We start from the raw sequence: 20,068 nt of genomic DNA on the forward strand, positions 1-20,068 counted from the left end.
TGGCAGGCCCTGACCTAAGCTCTTACTTGATTAAAACATTATAACCTGGAGAGGTGTCATCATTTTATAGAGAATCAGAAAGTGTACAAATTCATATTCAGCTTTATCTGACATTTAAACTTGTTTCTTAACTACTGGACACTTTGCAACATGGCTACTAGGTTGAAGCAGTAATTTAACATTTAGAACTGATTCAATTTTCATCTACATGTTGACTAGCATGAGGGCTCAGACTACCAGATAGTCAACAGCATATAAAAATATGCTCACCCCCCCCATGGTCTGTGATGGAAATCAATTTTCTAGCCTAAAGTATAATACAATTGGAGATTTTAGAATTCAAATCTCTAAAAGGTGAATAAGCATAGAGTTAGGCAGAGTAAAACCATAGGCAGAAAGAGAACCATCAATCAGATTATATAAGGGAATAATAATCATTAGTATTTATTTCATCCTTTATATTCTGGCAGGCATCCTACATCTATTATTTCTAATCCTCACCAGGAACTTTTCAAAGTAGATAGATATTTTTTAGGTCAGATTCTTCAGAAGCAGACTTTGAGATGAGGATCTGCATGCAAATTTATTACGGAATTCTACTCCAAAACCACTGAAAGAGCAGACGAAGCAAAGCATGTATATGGAAGCAGCCAACTGTGGGCAGGGTCTGAGGCAAAGATCCTCAGACAGTTGCTTCCACCTGGCCCACAGGGGAATGCCTCAAGTATGTCCCAACAGGAAACAGGGAGCTGGCCTCCCACATTCCTGCACCCATCAGTCATGAATAGAGTGAAGCCCTGGCAGTATCTGACACAGTGTCTTACCTTTATTTTATAGAGGAGACAGGACACAGAAACTCAGTGTGCTTAGTAACTTTGGCCAAAGCCTGGGCGCCTAATCCAATTATATTTGACTCTAAAGTCTAAGCTCTTTCCTACACTGTATTTTCTCCTTCAATTATTTTTTCACCTTAGTTTGCAGGTCTCTGTTGTCCAAGCTTTCTCTGCCACTCCCTGTAAATGGTAGCAAAAGGCAGTAAACCACATTCTAACACGATTCCACAAATTTCTTCTGATCATTTTCTAGCTTTGCCTGTGTCAACCTTTGCTGAGATCAGCAGTACCTACTATCTGGTGCCTTGGAGACACAGCATTGTATTAACCAAAAGAGCCCGTAGGCTCCAGTCAGCCCCTCAGAGTGTTGCATAATAGAATATTCCATTAAAGATAGTCCCAGATTTAAAGAGCCTCGAAAGATTACATGGAAAACAGTAACATGGGGAGAGAAATGCAGTCTTAGAAACTGAGTGTGTAAACTGCAGAGCTGAAGATTGGAAAACACAAACTGTTCGGGAAAATTATGAGAAAATATCCAGATAAATAGATTTTTTTTCACTTTTAATTGTGGGTTTTGGTCCCATCTAGACCAAGCCAAAAGCTGAGACTTTATCAAGGTTGATTTGTTCTTTTACCACTAGTGCTCATTGGAGGTAGGCTACCCTGCTTCTACATTTCCTGTGGTTATATCTTCATTTACATCCTTCATCTCTAGGCAATCTGGGTACATCTATGCTCATTTATTTATATCTCCATAAATGTGAAACCTAGGGCCCTATTTATCTAGTCATTCAAAGTCTATAAAACAGTAATGTGGGATGTAAAATATTCATTGATTCTAAAGAGAAGAAATTCTAAATTTGACCTTATTTCCATGGGTCCATTCATCAATGACGCTAAATATTATCAGCTTGATAATCCTACATAAATAAGGACTGAATCTCTAATGAGGGATTAAACTAAAATTACTTCAAAAGCAAGCATATCCAAGTCAATGTTTTATAAAACCTTGACTTGGATCATAATTTTGCTTGTCATCTTTTTTATAAAAGAAGATTTACGCATCCTATGATAGCACTAACCTTTCCAAAGAATGGCAAGTACACTTCATATATGTAAGTAATTATGAATTATGACTCCTAAATTATGATATCTAAAAAAAATCAGAGAGAATGTGGTAAAATAGAATAACAGATGAGAGTAGAAAGTGACTTTGTCCTATTTTCAACTCTTTTGTGTTTAACTCTGGTACTTTTGATTAAGTGATTCTAATCTCCTTTTACTTCACAGATCATGAGTAGGAATATAAACAAATTAGTTAATTCAAAGTTACTTATTGAATACGTACTGTGTGCCAAGGATAAGGTGGTTTGTTGTGTTAATGTTGTTTAGGCATTCAGAAGAGAAGACATACTATGTTCCATCATGACTCTCATTCATTCAATCATTCAACAAGCATTTATCAAATATCACCTTTGGTACTACAGCAGCGAGGTTAATCAGAATCATTGCCTCCCCTCTGGGGCACAGTCTCATGAGAGAGAGAGAAAGAGAGAGAAAGAGAGAGATGAACACAGATAACCATGACACAGTGCAGGGAGCACTATGATAGAAGTAGACATAGACACAGGCACAGAAGAATAATGAATGCTATTCAGAGATCCAACAGATGGGACTTGAAGGACAGAGTGTGGCAGCTGTGAGGGGTAGAGGTAGAACACAGTTTCTTACACATTTGAGACAGCAGGAAAAGCATGTACAAAGATACGTAAATACAAAAATGTAACTGCAAGTCCTGGCTGGAGCTTAGTGTTGGACAGGAAGTCCAAGAGGGCACAGTTAGTCATACTATAGAGTTTGGACTCAATCCTACAAAGAATTGGGAACCATTATAGGGCTTCAAACAGGGAACTTTTTGGATAGTTTGATCTGCTATTTTAAAAGATCATTCTGAAAGTATTATGGAGGATAGGTTGGGAGAGGGGAATAAGAGACTTTGAGTCAGAGAGACCAGTGAAGAGTCAACAAATAATGAAAACCTAAACTAATAATATAAATAATAAAGCTAGCACATATTTCCAGAGTACTCCCTTTGTGCCAAATTCCACACCAAGCATTGGCATGACATATCTTACTGAATTGCTTTCAACAACTACACTACCACTTCCCCCTAATGTTTACAACATCAGCATCAACTAGTGTATTTTACAGAAGAGGAAATGAGACCAAAAGAGGTTAAGGAATTTGACCAAAGTCACATAACTAGTAAGTGATAGAGCCAAAAATCAAACTCATGAACACATTTGAGAGATTAACTGATCAGAGGAAGAAGATGAGAAGAGGGAGGTGCCATAGTAAATATACCAGAACTGGTCACTTCCCTTTTCCCTTTAGTACCAAGAATACTGGGGATTACCAGGGAGGGTAGCCAATGTCATATGTATGAAGACAACCTAAAACCTAACAACAGTTATAACTTCCCTCAGGTAACCTATATTGTCAGAAAGGAATGACTGCTACACCCTGGCTGTGGATTTCCAAAAGGCATACAACCTGTGGGAAACCTATGCCTGTCTTGGCAGTTATAATTTCTATCTTCCCCTTGGATGTATTTCATTCTACAGGAAGCAGTAAGAGGCCACATAAAAATTCTTCCGCACATGGGGTAGATCCATAAACCCAAGGAAAGATTTCTATCATTATTTGAAAAAATGGCAGATGAAAATTATTCTAGCAAATATCAAAGTAAGGATGCCAAACACCCCTGGTTGGAACGGCTTATATTTCATATCTTTCATACAATTTATATCCCCACACTCTTTACAGAATTAAAAGCTAAATAAAGAAGGAACATGTGGTATATATTAGAAAAAAGCAATGGTGCCATCACAGTGAATAAATTTAAACCCTCTAGCAGTAACATGTACATTCCATATGTTTTATGTACATATATACTATGTTACTGTGTGGGATTTTATGTCCACATATTTTTTAGAAATAACAATTTCTACATTAGATGAGAATGTACAAAAAATTGGCTAATGCTACTGAGGTAAATTTAGTTCAAAGTATGAAAGAAAATATGAACAATTAGAACATGTTTCTCTTTAAACCCATCATTTATATAAAAATTAGTATAATTTCACTCATAAACTTACCTGTAATTCACAAATGTCCCTCTAATGGGTTAATCAGAAATTATTTTTTATATAAAATAAATTTTTAAAAGTAATACTCTTTTTAAATCATCACCTAATATGTTCCTTTAGAGCAATTGCTTATTCACGAAGTCACGAAAGGGACCCCAGGAAACATCCCATATAGCATTTCCAAATTAATTTCCATGAAAGGGTTCAGCAAGACGGGTTTTTTCAAGAATAAGGGATGCTCACATCAAATATTTAAGAAATTGGGTTTTTCCAAATTCAATATATTTCTTTACCAAAACCATAGTAAACTATATTTTAACATGCTAATTAGCAAGGTATAATAAATTTCCAAGAGAGCTCTAATATGTCCAGATATTTTTCTAAATTTAATATGGAATTCTTTTATTCTAGGAATAATTATCAACATCAGTATTCTCTAGAACATGGTTCAGAAAGCTAATCTCATTTCATTACCTTCATTTTACACCTAACACTGAGGTATATAAAGGATAAGTGAAGCTTCTCAGAGTCATAAAATTCAAGTGACAGAGCCAGGTCTAGACACCTGTTTTCTGAATACTTCATCCAACTCTGATTTTTTTTTTTTTTGGCATTATTTTTCTTATGGCACATTAGATAGGTGCTAAAATGATGACAGCTGAGTTAGCCAACAGTACAATGAGAAAACCCTAATAGCGGCTATCATTACTAAGGGCCCGCCACATGCTAGATACAATCCAAGGACTCTAGAAACTTGGCTTTCCTTCTCATAGCAACACTACAATTTAGTGAGATGTATATTATTCTCCCCATTTTGCAGTTGAGGAAAGTGTCTCCAAGGCATTTGTAACTGGTCACACAAGTTGAAGGGATAGAGCAAGTCTGGCTGACTCAAATCCCCTCTGCCCTTCACACCTGACCACACCACCCTTCATGTCAGAAAAAGTTATGCTCTTCAAAACATGCATCATGAAACTATTTTCAAGACCAAATTTAGAGGAACTAGAAACAGCAGTCATTTGGAATTCATCAAATATTGACTTGCTCATATCATAAAAGAACCACTTCTTTGGACCACTTTTATCCTTTATTAAATTTCTAGTTTTGAAACCCAATGGCCCAAGATATTTTTCTGTCTAAAATGTTAAAAACGAGCATTGAGGTATATTCTAATCATTAAATTCAATAAAAAATAGCTAAGCTATTCTAGGCATAATTTTAGCTAAAGCTATTGAAAGTGACTTTAGTTAAAGTAACTACAGTGACTGAAATAGTATCCAATTAACACAACAAAAAGTATTTTAGGGTTTTCATAGAGAAAGCCAATATAATCCAGTTTTACTCTACAAGTAGAGTCAACTGATCCAAGCTTTTGGAGTAGATTAAAATTAATTCACCATCTTCCTTCAAATTATTATAAACCACAGCATTAGAATAAAATCTTATAAATCAGATCAAAATCAAACTCACAACTGTCTGCCTATTATAACAGAGTAACAAATTCAGATCATATACCACAACTAGCAAGATATTAGTACTATCAGTAATAATAGTTTTCAAAAATTAGCTAGTTAAGGCATAACAATATATAAGATGTTCATCCATCTGTCTGCTTTGGAATCAAACAAAAATAAATAAATAGAAAGAAATGATATCTCTCTTACTTTCCTCACAGATGAATATTAGAGCAATACTAAGGCCTTGAAACATCCGTTACACATTAAATCAAAATAATTTGCTGACTCTCGCTATTTTGTTTCCAAGTCGTAGAGCTTTATTAACAATAAGTCTGATCCCAGAAGCAAGGGCATTGATGTGACTGATACCAATAGTAATAAAAATATTACCCTTTGAGGCCTGTCAACTCTTCTTGCTAGAGGCAGCTTTAGGAGATCCCTTGACAATGATTCATGGCTTGAAACTCAGAACCATCTGCTCTCTTGAAGAGTTCCTCAGCCAAGGTGAAGAGGGGAGTTTTTGCAGCTGTATTCTTTTTCCTTCTAAAGTCTATAGAAAAGCTTCCAAAAACCACAAAAATCTGGCACTAATTTGAACATGGCAGACATTATCCTCCATATGTTCTTGTTTCAATGGACTCTTTTTACAGTAACTATCTCATTTGATGCCATTTCCTTCCTCTCTTCACAATGTGAAGTGTCAATTTTTCTCACTCTATAAACTTCCTAATATCCTTTCCATCCTGTGAAGTTAACAGTTATTTGTCCACCTCTATTTTATAGAAAAGTATTTTTTTTACTATTGATAAAATTTCAGGGTTTAACTAAATCTCAACAAGTTAAATTATTTATTTTATATTTAAGAAAACCAAGGGAAGGGAAGGTTAATTGATTATCCTAAAGTCACATAGCTAGTTAGCAAAATAATTAGGACTTGGCCACTTGTCTCCCAATGCTTTGCCCAGTATTTACTACCCTCTTCGGTGTCTCTGCTATTCTCACCTGGATAGCTTAATGAGGAATAGTTTTTGGTTCATTTATCACCTAACAAATCACAAGGAATATGTCAGATGAACCAAATATTTTGAAATTTTATTGAACCGATTGAGAAAAAATATATGCAATTCTAGAAGACTTCCCTTTTTTATATGGAAAAAGAAAAGTTTTAAAGCTAAAGGTAAAAATTAGTTTTACATATCTTCACATCATATTACAAAATGTGATTTCAAATAAGTTCTAAGAAAATCTAGCATATGAAAATTAGATTATTATATTATAGAGGCAAGTCTATTGTTATCTACAGATAACAAGTGATCTCTCATAGGATTCAGATCCCTGAAACTACACAGTGGGTATAAAGATACTGCTAGTAGATATGGAAAAGATTAAGCAACTCAAAACTCATTCTCATAAGCCATATATGAGAACTGGTTTAGGTTTACTCCACGTATTTTAATCCTGGGAGAGAACTGAAGGAGCTGAAGGAGCTGTGGCTACCAAGGATATGCCTTCCTCATACCTCAAGGGAGCTGACAGAAACTTGCCTTGGCTCAAAAGCAGCACATTGTCCCTTCTTCCACATTCCATTGGTCAAAGCAAGCCACCTAGCCAAGATCACCACCAAAGGAGTGGACTGAGCCATGAAAAGGGAATAAAAAGAAGAAAGAATTGTGAGCAAATAAGGCACCCCTATCACTGTTAAAAGGACAACAGCAGTTTTAGGGGAATGATAAAGGCAACAGCCAGATGCAACTGTGTTTTAGAAAGAATGGGAGGAGGGGGAATTGGAAAGACTGAGAAAGTTTCTCAAATGACTTTGTTCTCAAAGACAAAGAACATAGGCAGGAGCAGGAGGGGGGGAAGTTGTTTTGTTTGAGGGAAGGTCTTTTTGTTTTATAAACAAAAAATTAGCTGCTTTTGTACTGATGAAAATGATCCTGAAGGTAGTAAAAATTAATTATTCAGGAGAGAAGATGCAGGAGGAAGGTGGTGGATTTCTTGTGCTATGTCCTTGACTAAGCAAGAAGGGAAAGGGCTTGCAGGAAAGAGGATGGGTTAGCCACAGATGAGGGTGAAAATTTTATCTACGGTAACAGGAAGAAAGAAATACTTGCCAATACAGGTAGTTGGTTCAAAGTTGAGATAAAAGCTTATGAAAGTTCTCTTCTAGTTGCTCCAATTTTCTCAGTAAAACAGGAGAAAATGTTATCAGCTGAGAATAAGGATGGGATATAAAATGTTGAAGGTTCAAGAAGGCAGGAAAAGATACAAAATTGTCATCCTAAAGAATGGGTGAATGAAGGAATAGAGCAATATAATGTGATTGTCAATGTCTTTTGACAGTGAAAAATTATAAATAACCGAAGTATGCAACTAGAACTGTTACATAAAAATTATGAGGGACTTCTGGTTTGAGCTCTTACATGTAAAAAATGTAGAAGTCATTGCTCCTATCCTTAAGACAAGAAAAAACTAAACAAACTGAAAATGTATGACTATGCTTGGATCCACCTAAGAATTAAAGTCGCAGGGCAAACTGTCCCCTCAAAATCTGGAAAGACAGGTAAACACAGAGAATCACAGCCAAGATAAGCTAGGGGCAGAAGCCACTGTAGCTATAAATTGGTAGGAATACTTAAATGGTAATTTGGACCATTTGCTGGAGGTTGAGAAGAGACTACCTTGAGAGTGAGAACTCAGGGGCTAGTCTTATGAAGTGTTCACACATTCAGGGATTTTACGTCCAGGGACTCCACAGGTCTTACAGTAAAGATTGAAGAAAAATTCCCTCGTGTTTATGATATGAGAAGGAGAAAAGTAATCACTTTGAAATATGTCCAGAGCATTCACCATAATAAAGGCCCACTCTCCAAAGGAAAAGACTTACAAAATTTTTCTGTGATCTGAGGAAAAGGCAATTAATTATCCAACTCTAGGCCCCTCTAGCTTTCCCACCTCACCTAGGAGAGGAAGAAAAGCTAAGAAACACTTATAAAAAGGTGACACAGGCACTTTCAAAAGTGAGAATGCTTCTTCTCCTCCACATCTTATTACCACACCAACAGACCTCCAGTAGAACAATAACAGATTACAGCTGAAATAACTATAATACACGAACTTTACTCAAGAAGGAGTTCTTAGGAAAACCCAAAGACCTGTTTGTGATGCATATCAGAGACACTATAGGGAACTAAAGCCTTTAGTATCTACAGCAACAGTAAACAATAAATACAACCCAACTCCCAAATATATTAACATAAAATCTCATATTACAAGCTTATTTAATATGTTTCTATTACCTTATTTAATATGTTCCTATGTTCCTATTACCCAATACATCATGTCTAGCTTTCAATAAAAATTACAAGGTTGGGACTGCAAACTAGTGCAACCTCTGTGGAAAGCAATATGGAGATATCTTAAAAAGATACAAGTAGAAGTACCATTCGATCCAGCAATCCCATTACTGGGCATCTACCCAAAACAACAAATGATACTCTATAAGAAAGACACCTGCACCCAAATGTTTATAGCAGCACAATTCACAATTGCAAAGATGTGGAAACAACCCAAGTGTCCATCAATACATGAGTGGATTAATAAAATGTGGTATATGTGTACCATGGAGTACTATTCAGCTTTAAGAAACAATGGTGATATAGCACCTCTTGTATACTCCTGGATAGAGCTGGAACGCATTCTACTAAGTGAGGTATCCCAAGAATGGAAAGACAAGCACCACATGTACTCGCCATCAAATTGGTATTAACTGATCAACACATAAGTGCACATATAAGACTAACATCTATTGGATGTTGGGCAGGGGGGAGGGGGGAGGGGGGAGGGGACGGGTATATGTATACACAAAGAGTGCAATGAGCACCACCCAAAGGATGGACATATTTGAAACTCGGACTTAGGGGGCAAGGGCAACATACGTAACCTAAACATCTGTACCCCCATAATATGCCGAAATAAAAAAAAAAAGAAAAAAGAAAAAAAAATTACAAGGCATACTAAAAGACAAGGAAAAACACAGTTGGAAGAAACAAAGCAAGCATCAGAACCAGTTTCAGATGTGACACAGATTTTGGAATTATGGGATAGGGAACTTTAAGTCACAATTAATAATATGTTAAGGGCTCTGAAGGAAAAAGTACACAACATGCAAGACAGATGGGTAATATATGCAAAGAGATGGAAACTCTAGAAGCAAAAGGAAACGTTTGAAATCAAAAACACTATAACACAAAGGAAGAACGCCCTTGATGGGCTTATCAGTAGACTGCACATGGTCAAAGAAGTTAGTGTGACTGAAAATATGTCACTGGAAACTTATCCGACTGAAATGCAAAGAGAAAAAAGAATAAAACACAGCAGAACATCCAAGAATCGTGGGACAATATAAAACGGAGTAACATACACTAATTTGAATACTGGAGGCAAAGAGAGAGAGAGAGAGACGAGAGTAAAAAAAAAATAGTTGAAATAACAATGGTTGAGAATTTTCTAAAATTAGTGACAGACACCAAACACGGATTCAGGAAGCTCAGAAAACATCAAAGAAGAGGAATACCAAAAAAAAAAAAAAAATCATACCTAGGCTTATCGTATTCAAATTGCAGAAAACCAAAAATTAAAAGAAAATTTTGAAAAGAAGCCAGAGAGAAAAAACACTTTACCCATAGAGCAACAAGGAGAAGAATTACATTTGATCTTCTACAGTAGCTAAATTCACAGAGACAGAAAACAGTTTGGAGGTTTCCAGGGGTGAAAAGAAGGGAGAATGGAGGAGTAACTGCTTAATGGGTATGAAATTTCCATCTACAATCATGAAAACATTTGGAACTTGACAGAGATGATGATCGCACAATATTGTGAGTGTTTTAACTGTCACCGGATTGTTCACTTCAAAATGCTTAATGGGATGTTCTATGAATTTCATCTCAATTTTTAAAAATTCATAGTTGAAGAAAAAAGTAAAGGAGTGAAGAAAGATATATCATGCTAACACTAATCAAAACAAAGTTGGAGTAGCTTATATAAATTTCAAACAAAGCAGACTTTAGAACAAGAAAAATTTGGGGGGTAAAGAGGGGCATTACATAATGAGAAAGGGGTCAATTGTACAAGAAGACATGACAATCCTTAATGTGTATGCACCCAACAGCAGAGCATCAAGATACGTGGGCAAAACTAATAGAACTGCAAGAAGGAATAGACAAACCCACTATTACAGCTGGGGACTTCAATACCCTTTTTTTCAGTAACTGATAGATTCAGCAGGCAGAAAATCAGTAAGGATACAGTCGAAATGAACAGCAACATCAATCACCTTAATCTAATTGGCTTTTATAAATTACTTCATCCAACGGCAGCAGCATACACATTCTTCTCAAGCTCACATGGAGCATTCACCAAGATATCAATACAAGATACACCACATTCGGGGCCATAAAACATACCTTAGCAAATTTAAAAGAATAGAAATGATATAAAACTATGAAATGGCCATCACATGGGTACTGTCTCAAATCACTGGAAATGATATTATTGGAGACTCTTAATTGATATGAAAAGTTTTTCACTAAACATGTTAAAGAAAAATAATGGATACAGGAATATTTAATGTTTTGATATTGTAGAAAACACAAAGTATAAAAAATATTTATAGTACTTATCTCTGGGATTATGGTAATTTATCTTTTAAATTTTATTTATGTAGATTTTCAGTTTCTTATAATTTATATGCATTATTTGATGTTCTAAAAGTTATTAATAAAAATATTACATACCTTGACTTAGTAATTTTACTTCTGAAAATGTACTTAATATCATAAAATAATCATAAAGCTGAGAATTTATATACAAAGTTATTTTACAGCATTATAAAGGAAAAAATGTGAAACAATCTAAGTGCAATAATAAGAAATTGATAAATTATATTTTGATATATTTTATTTGAAAAACAATATATTCATAACATGATATTTTTGAGAAATAATGATATGAGAATGCAATCACAATATAATTAAAAGTGAAAGAAAATGACAAATGCAAAAAGTATCTGTATATAGGAGGATCCCAATTTCTTTGTTATATTGAACTTTAATAAACACTTTTTCACTGACTTACTGATTTCTATACTTGGGAAAACTTGGTCTGAGTCACATACTTTACACTCTCAGTAGTTTCCTTCTTCCCTGTAGGATGGGTGCCTGCTCTTTGGCTATAAGCTTATTTAGCTACTTTTTTCATGCCTTGTTTGGTAAGTTTAATTATTTAACAAAAGTGTTAGGAAATTCATTTAACAGAGTCTTAGGAGTGTCTCACAAGGAAGAAATTAGGAGCTGGTATTTATGGAGCTTTAGCGAATGGGCTCAATGATTTTAGATAAGCCATTCAAGGAGGAAAATTGGTTGAGACTGGGCAGAGTTGATGACAGAAGAGTTTAGGATTGATGAACACATCAGGTGAGTGGGTCTTGGTAAGTAAATTACTCTACTCCATTCGAATTCTTATCTTCCAGGAACAAGCATTCCCCACAGGAAGCAAAGTAAGATTTTTTTTTTCCTGCCTCCGGCTCCCAGCATTATTTCACATAGAAAAGAGCAAGTATGCCTGGTCTCAGTATGGTTTAATACATCAATTAATACAGGAAATTTTGTACGCTTCCGTTCTCTGCAGGTGGAATAGATAAGCAGATGTGGTGAAGAGAAACCAAAGATAAAGTGTTAAAGCAAGCTAGCCTTCTCCAAATGGGACAGCTTTATGGGCAATTCCTACCCACTTCAGAGTACAACCTGGAGTCTCTGGAGTGGGTAGGAATATCATGCTGTCTGCTCATCCACCAAAAGGCCTGGGATGGGCTGAATATTGACCCCCAAAGATATCTATGTCCTAACCTCTGGAATTTGTGAATCTACCTTGTACGTGAAAAGAGACTTTCAAATGTAATTAAATTAAGGATCCTGAAATGGGGAGATTATCCTGAATTATCTGGGTGGGTCTTAAATAATCACAAATGTCCGTATAAGAGGGAGACGGCAGGGGATTCGACTAAAGAGACAAAAGGCAATGTGATGACTGAAGAAAGATGGTGTACTGATGGCTTTGAAGATAGAGGAAGGACCCATGAGCCAAGAATGCAGCAGCTCCAGAAGCCGGAAGAGGCAAGGAAATGGATTTTCCCCTGCAGCCTCCAGAGGGAGTGTGGTCCTGCAGGCACCTTGATTTCAGCCCAATGAAACTAATTTTGAACTTCTGCCTTCTAGAATTTTAAGAGAATAATTTTTTTTTAATTTCAGAATATTATGGGAGTACACACGTTTTGGTTACATAATATGCTTTTGTACAGTTTGAGTCAGAGTTATAGGTGTGCCCTTCACCCAGATAGTCTGCACTGTATCCGTTAGGTGTGAATTTACCTATCCCCTGCATCCTCCACCCACATGCTTGATTTCCGCTGAGTTTTACTTCCATGTGTGCATGTCAGTGCGGATCAATTAGCTCCAATTTAGTATTGAGTACTTGTGGTGCTTGCTTTTCCATTCTTGCAATACTTCACTTAGAAGAATGGTCTCCAGTGCCATCCACGTTGTTATAAAAGAATGAGATCACCATTTTTTTTAATTGCTGCATAGTATGCTTGTTGTTTTAAGCCACCAAGTTTTCCATAATTTCTTATAGCAACAATAGGAAACTAATCCAGAGCTCACTGCGGATAATAGGTGAACTGAAAATGTGAATAACTCCACTCACCAATTGAAGCCCCATCTCCAGCTGTTTCTCTGCCTCCCCACATCCCCTCCTACCCCTTTCTATCCTCTTGGCCCAAAATGAGGACTTAAGAGGAGAAATATAAATAACAAAGGAATCCAACAAACCTCAGGGTTTGTTAAAGCAGAACAATTCAATTAGTTGACTGAACTTTTTCAAACACAGGATGCTAAAATTTATCAACAGGGCTAAGCAGCAGGGCCAATGCCAGAGAATCCCTGGCCTGTTACCTCCAGGGAGGCAGAAGGCAAGTTAATCCTAAAAGACTAGTTTCTGGGGCTGGTTTTAACTTCAGTATCTAAATGGGACATCTGCTTATATAATAAACACCATGCAGGAATTTATTTGTAAAGACAAAATATAGGGTTTTTTCTTCAGAACTTAGGCCCTATTATGCCCTACTTTTGCTGTGTTTTTGTTGTCCCTGGAAGCAAACCCTTTCCTCTCAGAGACCCATTTCAAAAAACGTGAAACAATTAAAAGCAAAACAAACATACAAACATCTCTCCTTTGTACTAAGAAAGTTGACAATCCCCCCTAACAATGACCTACTCTTGAAATCAATCCACTTTAAAATATAATAAAGTAATTTTTATGCCACATCTATTATGCCAACAACTGAATTCAGTGGTGCATTGGTAAACAAGCTCTCTGGATAAAAGAAGGAGAAAGATCTCTGATTGTCAATTTTCTTGATGATGTAAATACTCCTTCAATTTCAAATTACTAATAGTTTTTATTTGTGAAATTCCTGAATATTTACCAATATTTACCTGGTCCTTATGCCCAGTCAGTTCTAGCATCCACTGCAAAATGTCAAATTATATGGAGTTATTAATGGTATAAAGATTGTTCTCTCTTAATTATTTTTTAGATATCAGAAGCAAAGAATAAAAATGAGGAAAAAATTGGTGAACTATGACATGCATGTTCATTTTATCTTTGGTCCAGTGTTTTCCAATACAAACTGCAAGGGAAAGAGCAGAGATAAGACACAAGATTCAGTCCCTGAATAAAACTTGAGGATGAAAGAACAACTTTAATTATCCTAATTAGACTAACCTCTGCCTATGATTCAAGAACCTAATTCTTCACCTAGCCTAACAAGAAATGTAAAAGCTACAAGAGAGAATGAAATATAAATAATTGATAGGATGAACTTGAGTACTAATTCATCACAGAGACAAGAAAGAGTCCTCTTAGTGTGCATTGAGAAGGGGCTCAGATGTGCTAACTAGTGTTTTCTAATTCTCTTTGGAGTTATTCATTATGAGAAACCTAAAGCACCATGGACAGAATCAAACCTCTATCCTCCAAAGACAGCAAGTAAGAAAGAATCTCCCATGGCAAGGGGCAGCTAGATCTTATGATCCCTACTCTTGGCAAGGCACAAGATTCATGTTTCCAGAATTATTCCATGCACAAAATGATCCTTTCCTTAAATCTCAGCAGCACTGTTGGCAAAGATTTTACATTTAAATCAGACTTTATTAATGATTCAGGCTAACAGGGAAAAATCTAGAGAAGCAAAAATACTTCATTGATCTGACAAGTACATATAGCTCTTCCAAGGAGCCCACCTGGCCTACCCACTCACACTGGGTTGAGCATGCAGCGACCTCCACTGAGCAGAGACTGTCTTTCCCCCACCACCTGAACTCACCCTTGAACATATCATAAAATCTTTGGAATCCAAATATAAGAAAGAACACTCTATGAAAGGAAAGTACACACTTTCTCTCTCTCTTGTTTGTGACTTACCTCCCAAACCTCTATTTTCTATCTTAGGACCCACCTCTTCCCGAGACTACTGATATCAGAAATACCTCCTTTTTTCAGGGATGACTCTATCTCTTAACCACAGGCATGTGGCTCAGACCTTGTTTCTACCAGAACAACCACATCAGAAAGCTGTAAGATGTAGTGTTATGGTGCCATCAATAAGTGTCTCACTAATCTTGAGACACTGTTTGTTCCTTGTGCTTGTGACTACTTCCTTTTGGTGATCCCCACCCTCCTTGGTTAAGGATCACTTCTAAACTCCTTAAAACCCACTTGCTTAATGCGTTCCCTAAGAAGCCTCTCTCATTCGACTGACCATTTGAGAAAAATAGGATAACACCTTGATTGTGGGAGTGGGGGTCTTGGCAGTTTCACTTGTTCCTTTGGTTTCATTCAGAATATTGAAACTCTACTAGTAGTACTAAAGCCAGAAACAAAGATGGGGTGGGTGGAGGGCTCCTATAAAGACTTGTAAAAGGCTCTGCATTCTTGACTTACGTTTCAAAGAGAAAATGACCTGGAAATTGGCTCAAGGTGGGAGAAGAGGATTATACATTCAGATTGGTTGAAAAAGAAAATGACAAGCTCTTCAGGGATACTCTTCCCCTAAAGTAATACTAAGTGATTTTGATCTGTTTTTTTTTCTCTGATTCCTTATGAAAAGTAAAATATCAATTTTTATTTCAACTGAAGAAATGTTAGAATTGTACCAAGGAAAAATTTATGGGATAAGGTAAGCATAAGAACTATAACAAGAAATTAAATCTTTTCAAAGCTAAGAGGAAAATGGAGTGCCGGTGCCAAGAAGGATAACACCTACTCCTAGTGGTAAATTAATGGGTAAAATATGACTGTTCCAATACAGGCATCATTCCTTATGTTTGCCTTGTGGGGCAGAGTAGAGAAATAGCTCACCTCATCAATATGAAACTGCTCAGAATCTCAGGAGCCACAGCCAACAGTAATATGTTTGTGAAATATAAAAAACCCTCATTGCTCACAGTATCAAGGCTACAACTACACAAAGCATCACTACACAAAGTATCACCAATTACCAATTCATATGGAAATCTACCCTCTGCTGTTGCAAAAGAAGCCTTAACTGTTCATTTTGTATCTGTATCTGGTTGTCTCCTTACAATTTCCCTATCAATAAAATTAAAATAAGGATATTGGCCGCAATCTAAAGTATAACACACAACTTTTAAATGTGTTTTTATGATATGATGACATGTAACAATGAGTAACCTTTTAGTAAGGGCTTTCCCAAGGAACTTTGTGAGAAGATACAGATGGCCTCACCATTAATTAAAACCAACATTCACTTTTTGCAGACATCTAACACCTGTCTTTTTATCATTAAAACCTCCTTTCAGATATTAAGTGCATCGAACTACATAAATGTATCCGGTATTGTGCTGATCCCATAGTAGCACCTCTAATGTAAACTTTGGGAACAGATGCTGGGACATTCAGGGACAGATGATGTGCTAACGAAGGAATCCTAAACTTTTCAAGTAAAGTTCATCTATATGTAAGTTTCCTACATGGTCATAAGGGAAAATATCTCACCGGAATTAAACAGTGATATATTTGCATTTCCTAACGGCAGTTCTAGAACATTAGGTACATAGTCTCATCCTCATGATGAACACCCAACCTCCTAATCTTTCAACTGCCTAAGAAACCCGCAGTAGTGTGATGGCTGATTTGGAATTTTTTGGCAGAAAGCTTTATGAGTGTGTTCATGTGTGTATGTGTTTTAGATGGGGGGGGTAATTAGAAATTAGATAAATAGATGATGGATAGATAGATAGGTAATTATTTATCAGAGCAGGAAGCAAGCAACCTTACAAGGTTATCTGATAAACAGCCCCACACCTTTGAATTGGTTATTATTACCATATTTTTTTCATATTTGGAACACTAAAATTTATAGATTGTAACTATTTTCCCAAGGTAAAAATGTTAGTAGAAAGTAGTAGAAGAGCGTTAGGAACCCAGATGTCCTGCTTCTTAATGCAATATGGTTTCATTATTAATGTATTACATTTTCTGTATTTTTATTATTTTTTAACACTTTTAAATGTTATACTTAAGGATAAGTTATAAAAATAACATAGAAAGTTCCCATATATGCTTCGCCCATCGTCTCCTAATGTGAACATCTTGTATAACTAACATATAATTATCAAGCTAAGAAATTAATGCTAGAACAATACTAGGAAATAAACCACAGATATCACCAGCTTTTCCACCAGTCTTTTTCTGCTCCAGGATTGAATCTAAGATCCCATACTGAATTTAGTTTTTATGTCCCCTGTGTCTCTGTAGTCTGTATGATGAAAGAACTACTTAGTGAAGGAAATTTGATGTCTTGAAAGGAATGGTTATCAAACCCAGAGCCCAGAAATGAACTAAGTATTAATTAGTGATAATATCTTGGAGCCTTCATGTTCATTCTCATTTTATACTTCATAACGGCCACAACATTTTAAATATTTTTTCTTTCTATAATGTAAACTGGAACTATATGAAATTGATTTATCCCTCTTCCTTTTTCATAATTTTCTGTTTTTACAACTGATAATGTAAGATTCAGTATCTGTCTCTATGTCAAAAGAAGGATCAGAAAGGACAACATAGTCAAGAAAGAAAAAGTTGATCATTTACTAGCTGTGTAATCTTGGGAAAATTACTTAACCTCTCCGGATTTCTATTTCTTCATCCATAAAACTGAAAGCAATAACACTTCTCAGGGCTGTTATGAGAATTAAATGTAAAGGTCCAAGTCCAGTGTTTAGAATATAATTAGCACTTACTAAATGTAGATTCATTATTCTTCTGAATCAGGGGTTCTTGACTGGACATGATTATGCCCCCAGGGGATATCTGACAATGTCTGGAGATAATTTTGGCCATCACAGCTTTGAGGAGATGCTACTGGAATCTAGTGGAGAGAAGCCAGGGATGACACTAAATAGCCTTTAATGCAGAGGTCAGTCTGTCAGAACAAAGAATTATTAAGTATCTGGCCCAAAATGTCAATAGTGCCAAAGATAAAAAAAACGGTCCAAAAGAAGAAAACAAGTTTTCCGCAACCCGGCCCCGGAAAAAGGGGAAAACGGAAATAAATTGAGATGGCAAAACATACTTCATAAAATCCAACCCATTCAAACATCAACCAACTGAAGGTTTATCTGGACATTTTTTTTTATATCTTTACATTTTAAAGTGAAATAAAGAATGGAAGCTAAAAGTTAAACTCTCGAATGCTCTCTCTGGAAACTAAAGTCTTTGTAGTTACTCGATAATAGCTCTACAATGCATGTCTTCCTCCTCTGACTTTACCTGATATCAGACCACAACCCAAAGAGGAAGAGTATGAAAACAGTGCACAGCAACCTATCCTTTGATGAAAACATTTGCTTTCAATCTCACTTAACTACAACAGAGAGCTGATGGTAGAGGCTGGCAAAACCTTTTTACCCCTCCACCATACTTTTTATTTAAGAAGCTCTCACTAATATTGTTACTGTTCCCAGCCACCTTTCTCCAGGAATATGACCTGTTTGGAGCTCAATGCAGGTTTCCCCTTGTTAGTTATAGAGATACATCTTTTTCGACTTCTTGGAAAAGAAATAAGCAAACAGAAGATTTGGTAATCAGAAAACGTAGTTTTCTCAGATTTAACAAAAGCAAATGATACATATTTTTGATTATTATTTTCTAGTATAAAAGAACATAATGGGGAATGTGATCATAAGGAGGGCTATTTACCTTATTCTCACCGTAGAATCATGTGACAGTCCAAACACTGCAGTGAATATTAAACCTGACAAATTGGGTTGTAATCAGGATGGTAGGTACCGTAAGATAACTTAAATATTGTATATAAAGATATACATATGGAAAAGGGAAGCTTGTGACATTGTAACTTCCAATAACATAACCTTGCTACTTCACGGGAGTTGGTAGAAAAGGGGTTTGAACATAAGTCCAAACCTTGGATATTAACAGTAATAATCATAATTACAGCAACTAATAAAAACAGTACTAAGAATTTTTGAGAATTCAGCATGCACCAGGCATTAGGCTCAGGCTTTGCACACCTTACCTCATTTTATTTGAATAGTAACTGAGATGGTTACTTATGAATTATCACTACCTACATTTTAACAACAAGGAACTGAGGTACAACATCACAGAGCTAGTAGATTCAGGATTTGAAACCACAAATATGAGCCAGTATGCCATAGTGTACACTATAATTAAATCCTGTGTACAATTAAATCAAATTTATCTTTATTTTATTAATTTAACTTAGTTTAAAAATAAAACATTTGTGCTAAGGTTATTTGTGCCTAGCAAACTATTTCCTCATACAGAGTGCAAGGTAATTTATTTACCCATTCAATGGCATTTATGAGTGCTTAGTGTGTGTAAGGCACTCTCTTGGAAATTGTTAGAGATAAAAAGATAAATCAAATACAGATTAGTGCTTTGAACAGCTTGCAATGTAGTATGAAATACTAAAACAAAGAAAAAAAAAGAGCATGAGATGTTTCCAAGAAGTTGAAGAGAGAGATTTTACCTCCTTTAGAGCTTTATCCATAGTTTCTAGAAGTGTGCATGGTTCATCATAAGCAATGATGAATGAATACATGCATGAATCAAAGTGTGAACAATCGAAGGTAGTGTATTAACTGGGTCTCAATACATTGCTAGGATTCACATGCAAAATAGAGAGAACACATTTGGACAGACCTAATGGAGTGAATGAAGAGTATAAACAAGACTGAGTTTATTAGTCTATTGTGTATAAATGATAGAAAACATTTCTGCTTTATACAAAGATAACAGACACTCTTTGTAGAAAATTCAAACGATAGAGTAAGATATAAAATAAAAATTAAAAAGGGCACAGAGTACCCTCTATAAGTAATAAGTGAACCAATAAGCCTTAGCTGATCAATTTTACTCATCCCATGTCCATTTATTAAAAATTATACAGTTTCGTTGCTCTGTTGTCACCATGTATTTTCAGGGAGACACTCATTTTTGT

The sequence above is a fragment of the Propithecus coquereli genome, unplaced genomic scaffold (genome assembly GCF_000956105.1).
Source record: "Propithecus coquereli isolate 6110/MARCELLA unplaced genomic scaffold, Pcoq_1.0 Scaffold30, whole genome shotgun sequence".
Classification (NCBI taxonomy): Eukaryota; Metazoa; Chordata; class Mammalia; order Primates; family Indriidae; genus Propithecus; species Propithecus coquereli.